General features: G+C 47.0%; 1 protein-coding gene and 1 long non-coding RNA gene across 2 annotated transcripts in view; one reads left to right on the top strand and one right to left on the bottom strand.

The window, feature by feature from the left end:
- Nucleotides 1–6,495, bottom strand: part of Rhoh (ras homolog family member H) — a 35,134-nt gene extending 28,639 nt beyond the window's left edge. The window contains exon 1 of the mRNA XM_050149888.1: nucleotides 6,251–6,495. The gene's annotated coding sequence lies outside the window, so the exon portion shown is untranslated. The remainder of the gene's footprint in view (nucleotides 1–6,250) is intronic.
- Nucleotides 6,496–6,507: 12 nt separating this feature from the next.
- On the top strand, nucleotides 6,508–12,101 carry LOC126506374 (uncharacterized). The gene is made up of 3 exons (XR_007593208.1): nucleotides 6,508–6,549; nucleotides 11,121–11,220; nucleotides 11,827–12,101. It is a non-coding gene; the product is annotated as an uncharacterized lncRNA (long non-coding RNA).
- The last annotated feature ends 299 nt before the right edge of the window (nucleotides 12,102–12,400 follow it).

Genomic DNA, 12,400 nt, shown 5'->3' with positions numbered 1-12,400 from the left:
ACAGAGACAGAGACAGAGACAGAGAGTGTGTTTCCTCTTCACTAAACTGTAACTCTTCGATCTACAGTGTCTTCCAAACAAGGACCTGTAGCCTGTTCACATCAGACTACAAGAAATATACATGCACATTCCTGCCTGCCTCCTCCCTGACAGACAACATGAGGGAGACAGCCTAGGACGTCCCCATCCTTGGACACACACGTCTGAGAACCCACAATTCGGGAGAACTAGATCCTCTCCAGTTTACACCCTCGTTTTGAAATCAAAACCGAACTATTTCCACACACACTTGGCCACCTCTGAGACTATCACCTCAGCCTCTTCCTAAGACAGATTCTTTTCTCGCTCCCCCTGGCCTCTTTGTCTCTTTCATTGTATTTTTCACCTATTTTATTATTTTCCTCCTACTCTGTTGGAACTTTATTCTACTATAAGTGAAGAGCAGGTTCAATATTTTTCCTAATAATTATCACAGTGTGTCCCCCCCCCCAATACTGTGACATTGGACCAGCTAGCTCTCTTGGATGAGTTTCTTGCTTTTTGCTTTTTTTTTCCTGTGTTGTTATTGCTTGCTTGCTTTGCATTCGGTCAGTTTTGCAGGAGGCTCAGCTGGCCTCCGGCTTTCAAAGCCCCTGCCTCAGCTTCCCAGACACTAAGATCACAGGCACGCAGCACCTCTGACCTTAGAGTGTAGCCTTTCTATTGGCTGGTTCTCAGTCTACATAAGGAAGAGCTGTGTCCAGAAACTGTTTAGGGCCTTAGTGTGCATTGACATTGGCCTTCTCGTCTACAAGGTGCTTGCTCAAGTTCTTGGAGCCCAGGAACTTCCTCCAGTCTCAGCTGCTCAAAGGAAACCCGTCAGCATCCACAACTCCACATGGTCCAGATCCCAACTCCTTTTACCATGTTCTGCCCAAGGGACCATCCCAAGCTTTGCAGGTTAGCGGCAAGGCTCGTGAGGCACACAAATTCCCTTGCCCTCTCTTATTTTCTCCAGCTTTTAAAAACATACATGCACAGTTGCAGTGAAGTAAAAACAAACTCTATTTTAGCATTCAGACACACAAAATACTTTCACTTCTTTTTTTTCTTTTAAATTGGCCAGCCTTACTAGTGAATGCCTCTCTTAAATTTTTTTTTCATGTTCATTGGTGTTTTGCCTGCATTTATGCCTGTGCAAGGGTTTCAGATCCCCTGGAACTGGAGTTGCCAGGTGTCATGTGGGAGCTGGGAGTTGTACCCAGGTTCATCTGGGAGAACAGCAAGTACTCTTAACCACTGAGCCCTCTCTCCAGCCCCAATGCCTTCATTTCTAATTGCTCACGTTTCTCGTTTACTGTAAAAGTCAGCTTAGCAACCAAACTTTAAGTCATACTTTTCTGAGCAGCACACTGTGTTTGCCGATTTGGTAATGTAAATCTCCCGTGACTGGTTTCTAACTAACAACACAAGACTACTGAACAAGGAAGAAGAAAGGGCTGCCTAGCATACAGTCCTACAGCACGTCCATCAACAGACTCACAGCTGCTGAGGACCTGAGCACCTTTCAAAACTTCTGGAAATACTATAGTCTACTCTTGCAAGCCGGCATGGATTGATTCAAGAACACAAGGCTATCAGCTGGTACTTTCCAAAACGCAACTTTGTTTGTTTGCTTTTTGTTTTTCAAGACAGGGTTTCTCTGTGTAGTTTTGGCTGTCCTGGAACACACACTGCAGACCAGGCTGGCCTCGAACTCACAGAGATCCGAGATCTGCCTGCCTCTGCCTCCCAGAGCTGTGATTAAAAGTATGTACTACCACTGCCCAATGCCATTATTTTCCATGAAAAGCCCTGAAAATTCACCTTATTCTCACCTGTTCAACCAGTGAGGGTTTTTGTCAACAGATTATGTAAATAACCAATAAAACATAAAAACTGAGAGAGCAATACTTTGTTTTGGGGGGGCTTGATTAACCGCCAACTCACTGACAGTGTTTCTCATGACATCATCTTCCGTGAGTTCAGGTCATGTATGAGCTGCCCAGTTACTCCAACAGTAAGCTGACAGTGACGACACACAGCTCGCAGGGGTGCGGTGAGAACAGGGCCTGTTACCTCACCAGGCTGTGCCCTGGTTTTCTTTTCTAGGAAAAGGGGAAGAGGTCACTGCTGACTCCGGTTTTACCAGAAATCAATTGGCAAGATAAGAAGGCCCCAGCTTACACCCGAAGAAGCCATGGGACATTCAGAAATGCTCTTGAAATTCCTTCCCAACTTTTCATTTACAGGAAAGGAAGAAGGGGAGCTGATTGGTCACTTTCTCCATTCCCTTCTACAGGAAAAGAAAGAGGAAAGATGATTGGGCACTTTCTCCTTGCTAGTAAATGCCTTCCTTTAAGCTCCTCCAGAGTAATACTGCCAGCTTCAACATGCATGTAATACCTTAGAGCATTGATTCTCAACTTGTGGGCCGTGACCCCTTTAGGGGTCTCATCCAAGATACCCTGCATATCAGATATTTACATCACAGTTTATAACAGTAGCAAAATTACAGTTATGAAGCAGCTACAGAATACTTTTATGGTGGGGGTCCCACACCACGAGGAGCTGTCTTAAAGGGCTACAGCTTCTGGAAGGTTTAGAACCACTGACTTAGCGGTTTTAGAGAAGACGCCTTGTGAGAATAGGGTTGAACTAAAAAGGCTCACGCCCTTGATCCAGTCCTCTCACGCCCAGACACTGTCTCAAGGAATAAATTCAGGACAAAGGAAAACCCTCTTCTGTGTTCGAATGGCGGTCACAACAGAGAGAGGACAGTCACACCACAGCACTGTCTCCAGCGACCATATTGGCTTTTGGGGACTGGTAGGAGAGAGCTTCATTTAACGGCTCTGAGATGGCCTCTGTAAAGCCACCGGTTCCATGTCATCCCTGGGCTTGTGCTTTTGATCACACAGATTCCTGGACTCAATTCCAGGGCTATGGTAAGACGCTTAAGAATGAAAGCTCTCTGCCTGGTTTTGAGGTCCAGCCAGAACCAGACTAATCGACCTTACGACAGTTGCCTGTGTCCCGGAACAGCATAACAGTTCCTAGCGCAGACTGCCCAGAGACTGGTCAAGCAGCTGCTGGGGCGAAATGGCAGACCAGGCCAGAGGCCCGGTGTTTCCGATACTCCCTGCTTTCCCCCAGACACCCCTTTCATCACTTAAGGCTCCTTCTCTCACTGACTGACTCATCCCCTTCCAATTCCCATCCAGGGCCCCCTTTCTGGCTGTTGTCCCTCTCTTTCACTAGTTAGAGCCCCTAGAATCTCTCCTCTCCATTCTCAGAAGGTCTTAGAAGGAAAGCAATATCACTATTTGACTAATCTTGACACAAAATTGAGAATCAGCTTCATAGTTAGCATACCAGCTGTCACTACACTTCTAAAAGGAGGCCTTTCTAATCCTGGTGAACCTGTCATTTAGAGAGGAAAGGAAAAGCCAGAGCTTCAAACGTGGGCTTTCACCGAACCTAAGCATCCATACCCTCAAGCAATACTTCAAGACCTCATGGTCAAAAGTATCCCACTGTGGAGGAGGAATGGATTTTCGGCTGGATCTTGTTGGCATTGCAATTAAAATATTAAAATTATGTGATTTAACTCAAACTGGGCCAAGAAATAAACTGTTCTCTCTGCCTCAAATTCCAAGAACCTCTGTAATTCCACCCACAGGCTTCAGACATCCATCCAGATGTTCACAAACATCTCTAGGCAGTTGGAAGAGCTGGCATGGGAAGGCTTAAAACATCGCTTTCTAATCTGTTTTTTTTTTTCACATGTTAACACTATAAAATTTCTAAACCCTGTGTCTAGTCTATAGCTGGTGCTCAAAATGCTAATTCCCCCCTGAATACAGTTGACAGTGGTGTGGCTTGGGCAGTGGGACCAGGATGAAACTCTAATGCATAAACTGTCTTTGTGGAGCCCATTCTCCATGTTTATACACCTTGCTTGCTCAGCCTAGGCATGGGGTGGGGGAGGAAGGGCGGACACGGAACCTTGATCCTGCCTCACTAAGGGGACAGTCTTAGCTGACTTCCCAGGGGAGGCCTCAACCTCTCTGAGGAGCAGATGGGACGTGGGATGGGGGAAAGAGGGAGAGAAGGAGGAGAGATGGGGAACTGGGGTTGGTATGTAAAAAAATTAATTAATTAATTTAGAAAAAGTTAATTCCCAGCCTTTTACCTGTCACCCCAATTTCCCTTAAAAGAAATACTGGGTTTAATAGGCAAGTTTGCAGACAGCCTGCTCTCAGGCCAGCAACCAACTCATTTTCATTTGCGTCCATAACCAGGTCTTTACAAGTCCTAAGGGCCGGCCTTTGAGAGTTTGTTGTAAGCTAGACACTAAGTTAAGCACCTTGTATATTTTATCTCGACAACAACCTTTGGAGGTAACAATTTTCAGTTATTACTGCTGTTGTTAGAGCTGTCTTATAATTTAAACAGGAACACTGGAGAATTTCAGTAACTTATCTGATGTTCCCACGGCCCAGAAATAGTAGAACCAGGGCTCAACACGGGTCTTTTGTCTCTTGCTCATCTTCAATGTTATTTAGATTCCAGTTTTCGTGGTCCAGGAACTATTATAACATGCTGTCTCTCTAAAGGAATGTCCCTGGAAATGACAGCTGTGTGGCCAAAATGGCTCACACTCTCCACAAGAAAAGTTCACGGAATGTTTGGAGAAGCTTTTTATAGGGTCAGAGACTTGCTTATCCACCTAGTCAACCTCCCGTGCGGAAAGCCACCTGCGGTACCCAGATGATTGAAAGTCTTCTTAAAATGTGAAAAACAGGCATGGAGGTTTCCCACAGGCCTTTCTCTGCATCCACGATGTACTAAGGAGCAATGTCAGAGGCCCAGGAGGAATCTCAAACCAGTTACCAGAAAGCAGAAGGCAGCCTAAGGATGCAAATCTGATCAAACCTCCCCAAAAATGGCTAAAGAAGGCTAGAAAACTACCGAATGCAGTCTGTTCTCATTGAACCCGCCATTTGACCCACATCCTGTCTTTCTAACCCTATTCCTCCTGTAGAGGGTAAACTGCCTTCTCTTCTTGGGCCAGTTAGTCTCCTCTTTATGTAAAGTCCATACGGCCCTCCAGGTCCAAAACAACCTTCCCCTTCTCCATCTGCTGAGTTCCCATCCTTCTGAAGGCCCTACTCCTCCTGGCCGCTATAGCTCACTCCCTTCTTGAAACCCCTACAGCCCTGAGAGCCTCTGCCACCCCGCTGCCTCTCCTACTGTTTCCCAAACGGTACTTTTCACTCTGAATACTAGAGTCTAAGGTCCAGCACGGGATGGGTTTCCTTATATTTCTCTTCTTTCATGCCCAGCATCTTAGAACTGGTGAGCGATCATCAACTACTTGCTCCTTGAATAAGTCGTGACTTTAACTTGGTAAAATGCCTTAAACCAGTGATTTCCCAAGTTTTTGCTGTTGTTTCTGATGTTATTGCTACAACCCAGGCAATCAATTGGCAGTGGGAAACCACCTCAGATACTAAATTTAAATTGAATAGAAAAGTCTAGAAAGGGGCCATTAGCATTGAGGCTAACTAGGTAGCAATTCTGGATCCAAGTCTATATGATGTGTGTGTGTGTGTGTGTGTGTGTGTGTGTGTGTGTGTGTGTGTATTCTTTACCTAACTAGATAACTTTAAAACTGTTGCCTGTAGAAGTTGGAGGGTCCTTCGATTTCCTTCATCAAAAGCCACTGCGTGATGTTTAAGTCCCCACACGAGCAAACTCAGACACAGTCAGCCCCCCCCCAAACAGGCATTTTCTATATATGAGAACACCTCAGAAATCCAGACAATCACATTTTTAATGTTTTAGGATTATGTGTTACTTTCCAGGCTTCATGGGCACACACCTGTAATCCCTGCACTTGGGAGGTGGAAACAGGAGGATCCAGAATTCAAGGCCATTCTTTACTACAGATTGGCCAGCCTAGGCTACACGGGACCTCACCTCAAAATAAAAACAAAGCAAAATGACAAGGAAACCTCATTGTGTCTTGCTAAGACTTTGGAGAGGGGATACACAGCAGAGTACTCCCACCTCTAAGTTTGGGCTATGCTTTCTATAATGGATTAAACAAGGTGATTACAATGTACAGCTTTAAGGGAAAAAAAATCTCAGCAAAATTACAGAGGTCACCAAATTACAGAGACCCCGGGACACTGAAGAATTGTTCTTAAAGAGACAAAAGCCTTACCTGTTGTAGAATGCCAGATGAATGTCTCAACACCAAGACGATTGACTCCGGAAGTCTCAGTTGCTCCCCATAGCCATGGCAAGGCTGATATAGCCAAACCTTATCACTACTGCTAGTCCCTCCTGGGATCCCCCTCTCTCCTCCCCAAGGCTCCCACTGATTCGCGCTGGAAGGACGCCACCGCTGGACTGGAAGAGCTCAAGTCGGAGGTGGCGAGCCTCGGTGTGGTGTTGGAGGTGACTAAGGCAGCAGGAACACTCCGAAAGTGGCAAAAGCGATTACCAAGTTCCTGTGCTGAAGTGAGTTTCCTGTCACCGGCTTCTCCGCGGAGGGGTTTCGTCTGTGTGGGTTTAGGGGCGTGTGTACATGTGCGTCTCCGGCCGTGAGACTGAAACCTACCCAGCCGAGAGGCAGAAGTGGACTTTTGCTGCATGGCTGGGTTTGTGTTTAACATATTATTATTTTTTTATCCTTCCTGGATCATTTCTCTCTCCCAGTTCCCTCCAGTTTCCAACCCCAAAGCACCAACATACAGGTGAGAAAAGGGATAGGGGAAACCAGTGTGAACCTTTAAGGAAGTGAAACAGAAGAAAAATGATTTCACTGCACTAACTGGTTTGGTTAATTGAAGCTTAGGTCAAAGCACCTTAAAACTTAACTTCCGGGTGAGGATGCAATCAGTAGGGAGAGGACTTGCTTACCCCTGGCTTTGATCCCCTGTATCAGACAAAACTCTATGTGGGGCACACCTGCGATCCCTGCGTTCAGAAAAATGAGAAATTCAAAGTTGCCAGGCACGATGGTGCACGCCTTAATTCCAGCACTCAAGAGGCAAAAAAACAGATGGATCTCTGTGTGAGTTCAAGGCCAGCCTGGCCTATACAGAGAGTTCCAGAATAGGTGGGATTACAAAGAGAAACCCTGTCTCAAAAAAAAAAAAAAAAAAAAAAAGGAAGATGTTGTTCAAGGGCACCCCCAGTTACACAAGGGGTTCACGGCCAGCCTGGCTGCAGACAGGAGGTGGGTTCTCTGCTTCACTCTGCTTTACTAATAACGGATTGCGTTGCTGGTGTTAGTAACCGTTTAAAAGGAACAGGCTGAGCCCCAGCAAAAGCTCCAGCAACCGCCACACAGCAGCACCTGTGCCGGGAGGTACTGGACTCTGAGCTGTTTTCAGACTCCTCTGAGTTTCACTATTTGCCTAAAAACACAACCGTACTTGTCCCGTCCCTCCGTGCTAGCCAGGTGTAGAGACCATCTACAACAAGACCGACTACAGCCGAACCCCCTAAGTCAACCCTTTGACTTTCCTGAATATCAATGCCCCCTCCCAGGCTAGGCCCAGGCACCCCGAGTCCTGACTCACTGTAAATGCTATGGCCCAGGGTAGTATCTTTCTCCAAATCCCATAAGAACAAAGTCAACGACATTCAAGCCAACAAAATGAAAGTGTGTTTAGTGTGAGGGTGCAGCCCAGGGCACACCTGGGCTTGGAATACTGTTGTGACCTGATGCTGTGTGCAGACAACCCCAGGCAGGCAGAGTCGACCCTTATGGCACTAAAACCCTCGGAAGGGTTGGAAGACAAACAAAAATATGCAAATAGAATCCATAACTCCAAATTACAGCAACTTTCACAACAGAATCCGAGGCATTGAGCCCAATGGCAAGACAACAGACGCGTCCTAGAGGGTTGTGAGCGGCTCACACGGAAGATAAAGTTTGGAACTGTCACACAGCCCTGACTGAAAGTTAGAATGTCTTAGGTGCTGCTGTTATCAGCCCCGGGGTGCCACCTACAGAGATCTCAACCTTTTTCATGCCCACCGCTCAGTATTTTAGAAGTGCAGCTATGGCTGTCATAGACAAGAAAGAGGCAGGCTGGGGAGGGAAGGGAGAGGGTCCCAAACACAGGCAAATGGCACAAAGACCCTCAGGGAGGACAAGATTGGAGAAGTGAAATGTTGGAGCACCTACCAGTTGGGAATTGGTTCACACCTTTAATCCCAGCACTCGAGAGGCAGAGGCATGTAAACCTCTGAGCTCAAGAACAGCCTGGTCTACAGAGCGAGTTCCAGGACTATTACACAGAGAAACCCTGTCTCAACGATGGGGAAAAAGAAGGAGGAGGAGGAGGAGGAGAGGAGAGGAGAGGAGAGGAGAGGAGAGGAGAGGAGAGGAGAGGAGAGGAGAGGAGAGGAGAGGAGAGGAGAGGAGAGGAGAGGAGAGGAGAGGAGAGAAGAGAAGAGAAGAGAAGAGAAGAGAAGAGAAGAGAAGAGAAGAGAAGAGAAGAGAAGAGAAGAGAAGAGAAGAGGGGAAGGTTAATGTACCTGAGGCATGGTGTGGAGAGAGGGAAGGAACCAAACATGGCTTACAGATAGACACACAGAAATTTCTTAAAGGGACCCAAGTAGCAACTTATAGTGAAGAAGGACTTAATCTCTCTCTATCGAACACATGGTCTCTGTCCAGAAAATGCCCTATGGGAAGCTTGGTCACCATAGGGATATTATTAGGCAGGGGAAACACAATGGTTTGTGGATAGTTCCTTCTTTGCCCCCGAGTTTTTCTAAGGATGAGAGCAGCTCCTACAGACAGACACCTTCACCAGGTGAAATAAGTCAGAAACAAGATCTCTCTCAGGAGGGTGAAGTAAAGGATCGGGAATTCGTGGCCACCTTGGGGTACAGAGAGCATTTCTAAGCCAGTCCGGTTTAAGAGACCCTGTTTCAAAATTAAAGAAAGAAAGGTACGAATGCTGAAATGAGGCCAGGAAAAACCAAATACGAAAATTAAGCTTCAACAAGGGGTTGGTTAGGGTAAAACAGAAAGCGTCTGCAGAGTGGTTCTAAGCATTCTGGCAGGCAGTATGAAGCAGAGAAACACACGTAGAGAACTCAGCAGACTCTGGATGAAAATGTGCGTGTAAAACCATGCTCAAGACAGCAAGCCCAGGCACTCCAGATGCTGAGGCCAGAGAATCACTGTGAGTTCAAGGCCAGCCTGGGCTGCAGAGTAATAGTGTTTCCAAAACACAAAAACAAACCAGCAAAACTAGATACCTAGATACCGGGGATGATGGTCCCCTACCTCCCGGGTGCTGAGACTCCATAGATTGCCTCTGGATTGGGCGAGAGACGATGTCACGGAGGAAGGAAACCGCCATCTTTAAACAGCAGCACAAGTTTTGTGGGGTGAGTCCTCAAGTCTCTCTCAGGCCAGTCTGACTTCACCTTGACGCCCTAGGGATCCCACAGGGACAGTCACGACAGACCACTGATATACCAAGTGTATCTCATCGGGCGGCTCTAGTTCAATCCAGAAAGGAAGATGAACTTCAACTGTGCTTTAAGAAAGACATCGCCAACAGTTTTTCTCACCCAGTTTCTAAAAGCTTTGATACTCCAAAGCTTAAGAGTTCAAAATGATCCACCTCTGGGGGAGCAGGAGGGGAACAGTGGTTTTTCTCAGGTTGCCAGTGAGATGTGCCACCTCTTGGGAGGTAAGAGGAGCAGGACAATGGCAGCCACCCCCATGGACCGCCTCTCCTTCTCCAGGAGAAGATGTGGACAAGATGTACGGCAGCAGAGCACAGAAGCTCTAGGCTTCATCCTCTGCCTAGGGCCTTCACAAATGTGGCCATGCCCCCAGGTCAGACAGGGTTGAGGGTGTCCCAGACGTGCCCAGCCTGGAAGGAACTGGGAAGGCATAGCCACATCCGGCTGCGAGGTTCCTCTTTCCCATCCCTGGACTCCTTGGCTGACCACGCTTCCTCTCTGAAAGGCCTGCTCTCCCTGCCTGGAGGAGTGTCACTGTCTCTCTTTCTCTTCTTTCTGCTCTTTTAACGGAGTTAAATGTGGCTGATAAAGAGGAAGCCGGAAACTTACAAGTACACATAACGGACACATGCACACACACAGCCGTCGTCTCTGGGCATCGCTTCTCACGCTTCAGTCCAGCCTGGGGACAGAGGCTGGGGAAGCACTAGGGGCTCAGAGTGACAGGAGAGAAAGAAATAGTTCACTCCAGGCAGAGCTGGGCCACAATGGGAAAGGAGGGGCGGTCAGTAATCCAAGGCCAGTGGTCCATTCTCTTAGTTTCAAGTATCCCTTCCCTGAGATTCCTAGACAAATGTCATAAGTGGTACAGTTGAGAAGCAAAGACTTGGGCCAGTGAAACGGTCGAGCAGGTGGACACCTGCCACCAATGCTGGCGTCTAAATTTGACCCTGAGATCCACAAGGCTAAAGGAGAGAACTGACCCCTGCATGTTGTCCTCTGACCTCCATAATAAGCCGACCACCGCACAGACCTCCATACATATATCTCCAGACATACGCCCACCACCACACAGACTTACATACGTAAATCTCCATACATGTGCCTAGCACCACACAGACCCCCATACGTGTGCCCACCACCACACAGACCTGCTAAACAAATAGTAAAAATGAAATAGTTAATTTAAACAAAAACCATTTCAGAGTCATCCTCAACTCCACAGTGAGCTCACAGCCAGCCTGAGATATGCAAGCCCCTGGGGGGAATAAAAAGCCAAAGACTGTCTCAAATACACCTTCAGTTGATTTTAAATGTTCTCTGATAGGGCCAAAGGAGGTCTTGGTGTTTCTTCAGTAGCATTCCAAGCGTGAGAACCTCTTTCATTGAGACTTTAAATAATGTGCCGTCTGACTCTGTATTCTGAATTCGTAAGTGTGGTCTTGCACAGGCTTGCTGCCAGCTCTCATAGAAAGGCCTCTTGTATGTAACAACCGTGGTTTGTGGTGAACGGCAGATTTTGGAAACCTTCAGTAGGAGTCAATTACTGAGCTATTCTGACCCCGTGTTTGTGTAACACCTCTTTTTCCTAGCATGACTGCATTGCCCAAAATTATTTTGGTTCCATGGGGAGTGTTCGTTCACACCAAACGATGCCTGCGAAGAGCCTCTCGGCGAAACAGCTTTCCGAAGGTGGGGAGTGCGCACTGACTCTTGTTTTAATGAACTGAGTTTCCAGTCTGGCATTAGCCATCCTGGAACTGTCCTAATACAACTCCATTTGTATTGACAGTATTAAGACAAAAATACCCATTCCTTCTGATTGGGAGATTTTCATGACAGGGCTTATAAAATGTTAGCTCCACTTAAGAGAAAAAGATCTGAATTATGATATGTCGCTTTCAACATAAAATTATACTCACATAAGATACTCTTTAAAATTCTAAGTATTAAAGATATCTTGAAATGCCGTAGGCTAGAAATCTCACGAATGGCTTCCCCCGTGCGATTTCTATTTCATTACGAACCACGGCCTCCCTGACCAGATAAGAATACCATTTCAAACACTGTCTCGTTTCCCTCGTACAGACAAAACCATAAAACCAGCATTTCCCCTGCTGCTATGCTCATCATCTGTTTTTATTTTAAGATTTTAGCGGAGCATAGCATATTGCTGTTTTCCTCCTGTGACTACTGGGTTCTCACGACACCCAGCTGCCATTTTCTGCTCCGGTCGGTTTGCCTCTTCTATCTGTGTTTATCGAGCAAATATTTACATGGTGGGTCTTTTGCTTGCAGAGCTCTCCTCATTGCAATGGGTTGCAGAAGCTGACGGCACCCAGAAGGGTCACTCGAGCTAGGGCTCCACCGTCAGGGTTCGCCTCTTGCTGTGAGACTGTCAAGTAGAGCTGATGTAGACACATGACCGCTTCTCCTCCAGGCAGCCCCGGATGCCCTCTCCTTCCCCACTGCAGATATTAATCAACTGTCTTAGAGCCCTTGCAAAACCCTTCAGGGACAGCTCCACAGGCCGCAGACGAAGCCAGGATCTCTACGTTCTATGCACTTCTTGCTTTAGACACAAAAGAGCCAATTGCTCACCCACCTTACTCACGGGATAGAACAGCACATGACTGGGAAAACCAAATCCCGTCTATAAAGGTGAAGACTGGCGACATTTTTAAAGACGGGACCGCGGGCTCTGAGGGCAAATCCACAAGAGACAAAAGTGAACCGTGAGGGGAATAAGAGCAGCCTTTGCAAGGGTCCAGTGCATGAATGCCTAAGGAGCTACCGCAAACGCATGCCCCTTGTCGTAGGTTGGATTTGTCTCAGCAGGAGGAAGACGACAAGGAGGCCTCCTCTGCCTCTT

This window comes from Alexandromys fortis, unplaced genomic scaffold, assembly GCF_014885135.2.
Source record: "Alexandromys fortis isolate MF-2015 unplaced genomic scaffold, M_Fortis_MF-2015_v1.1 scaffold_0, whole genome shotgun sequence".
Lineage (NCBI taxonomy): Eukaryota > Metazoa > Chordata > Mammalia > Rodentia > Cricetidae > Alexandromys > Alexandromys fortis.
The sequence above is the reverse complement of the archived record's forward strand: the minus strand, read 5'-3'. Positions and strand labels throughout refer to the sequence as shown.